Source organism: Mastomys coucha, unplaced genomic scaffold (assembly GCF_008632895.1).
Source record: "Mastomys coucha isolate ucsf_1 unplaced genomic scaffold, UCSF_Mcou_1 pScaffold6, whole genome shotgun sequence".
NCBI lineage: Eukaryota > Metazoa > Chordata > Mammalia > Rodentia > Muridae > Mastomys > Mastomys coucha.
The window spans coordinates 3,881,759-3,884,444 of NW_022196912.1; positions in this window are offsets into that span (position 1 = coordinate 3,881,759).

A 2,686-nucleotide genomic window follows, 5' to 3' on the forward strand; every position below is an offset into this window, starting at 1 on the left:
AGGCTTATGTGTTAACCATTTCATTCAAATGTCCATCATCTGTTCTATGCTAAGTAAATGAAATAAGAGTGTGTTGATCAGCTATATTTTACTGTAACAGACACTGGAGATGAATTCACCTAGAAAGAGGTTTATTTTGACCCACAATTTTTGGAGGTTTCAGTTTATAATCTATCCCTACTTGCTTTCAGAACTACGGTGAAGCAGCCTATAACAGTAGCAACACATGGTGTGGCCGATGTTGTTCATCTCAAGACCTAGAATAGAAACCAAAGAAAAGAGTGATTCAGTGACTGGAAAACATCCCCAAAGGCTCTCCCTTTTGCAGGTTTCAACCACTTTCCGGCAGCACCAACCATACTGGGAACTAAGTTTTTAGTACATGGGCTTCCAGTGAATATTTCACAACCAAACTCTAGCATCAATGTTTTGCCTCTCACCTAAACTTTGCTAGAGCTAGGTCTCTTGGTAGACTGTAGTAGGGAGGCTGCTATTCTTTTTAGCAGTGGGTCTGCTGGGCTGTCAGAGCCAATACTTTCCTTAAACTCTCTAGAGCAACAGTTCTCAAACTTCCTCACACTGTGGCCCACAGGCTGAGGACCTCTGCTCTAGAGGCAAGCTTGGTGACTATACCTACAATGACCAGGAGCCAGGAGAGGGCAGGATCTGTCCAGACTAGAGGAGACAGAAGGCATTTGGGCAGTCTGGATATTAATACATATCAGTCTGCAAAGTTTTTGCATGGAATTGTAAGTTTCTGGTGTGTCTAATCTTGGAGGAAATAATCCCCACATAACTCAGAAGGATCATGTCTCCCTTTACTGTCTCGACTCCTGAAATACCTTTAACATTGAGGCAAAATATCATTCACCTCTTGGGTACCTGCTTAAAATGAGAAAAAGTATAATTCCAAATTGCTAAATGAGCCCTGTCTCTTGTGTCTTAGGGCGGAATTCCTGCAACACCTGTCATTGCCTTGGGGAGAATAGAGAAGAAGGCTGATTTCTCCAGAGCATGCAAGTATATCCATTCCAATATGGCTTTGTCTTCCCCCACACGCAACTCAGGAGTCCCTTCTTATTAACTGCTGGCACCCTGAATCTCATTTACATATTCCCCTATTGCTCAGGCCTTATCTGCTTTTTATACTGAACCTACCTATTTACAAATCTATCTCCCAAAATCTCTGCATAACGTACTTCTCAGGAACTGTGTTCCTTCAAATCAGAAAGATGTCCTACATATATTGCTTCAGCCAATTTAAATCACTTTTTATAAAATATTATTTGCATCAGGCTTGACAGGCTGTCATTTTCCCCAACCTATTATGAAATGAAACAGCTAAGTTACCAACTCTGGGAACAGCTGATTTTCTGCTGGGCCACTCAATACCAGTGGCCACTAGAAGCTGGCTTCAGCTACCACTATAGAGGTTAGCCTTGGAAACTAGGGAAAACTAGATCAATTTGAAGAAGTCAGGAAGGACTGAGTCCTAGTGCTGTCAGTGGAGAAAAGATGCCACTGATCTTCTACTCTGTGGTCCAAATGCTGTCCAAGTTCCTTAGACTTTGGGCAAGCCTCTGTGAGGGACTTGAACCCCTTTCACTAAAGTGTGTAGTATGGCTTAATAAGTGTCTACCTGCTCAGCAGAAAGAAATTCCCCGCTATAGTTAATAGTCAAACCTAGAAAACAGTTTGAGGACTGCCTCGAATTAAGGAACTGTCTAGGATTCTGGTTTTTCTTTTTCTTTTTCTTTTTTTTTTTATGTCTCCCTGCCCCTTGTTTTAGCACAGAATTTATATATCCCAAATCTGTCTGGTTTTGTTGTGAATCTCAGGCTGGTCTCAAACCCATAGCTCTTCTGCTTCAGCCTCCCCAGTGCTGGTATTACAGACGTACAACACAGTACCCAGCTTGTGCTGCCGCTTCATTAGAACAGTACAATTTAGACAAGCACACAAAGGTTGGTGGTATATACTCTAACTAGTAACAGGAGGGTTTTGCTCTTCCAGTTCCAGTGCTCAGGGGAGGCAGAAGGCAGAGGAGGATTACAAGTTATTGTTGCCTACTCAAGAAAGCTCTGTCTCAAAACATCTAAGGAATAGAGAAAGGGAATCTCCCTATTTACTTCAAGAAGCAAGCTCAGGCTTGCCTGGACTCCAATCAGCCTGCTCTTCAAGGGAAGAAGAAGATGCAGTTCCTCCTAGCTTCTTTAGGGAAACTCAGACCTGGGGAAGGAGCTGTCCTTGACTTCCGGGAAAATTCAAAAGTGCACAGAGAGTTGTTCCAAATGCTAACTCCTGCACTTGAGCTGTTCCTTTATCCTGCTTGATCCTAATCCAGGGCTTTTTAAGACATCCCTCACCCATCCCCCAGACCCATCTTGACCTCAGCCCACACCTTTACCAGAGTCCAGTTGAGGTGGTTCTGCCCAAACTGACCATGATTTGAGCTGGAAGGCTATAATCTCTTCTTACTTTCATTAGACAGAATAGTGGTCTTATGACCTGTGCCACGAGGTCAGCATTGGTTCAGGAACCAATATTTATTGACACTGTGCCAGGCACTACTCTGGAGCTTAGAGAAGACAACCTTGAGCAAAAAATAAGAAAAGGAAGAGGAGAAGGAGAAGGAGGCATAGGAGCAAGAGGATGAAGAGGAGGAGGAGAGGGGAGGAGAGAAGAG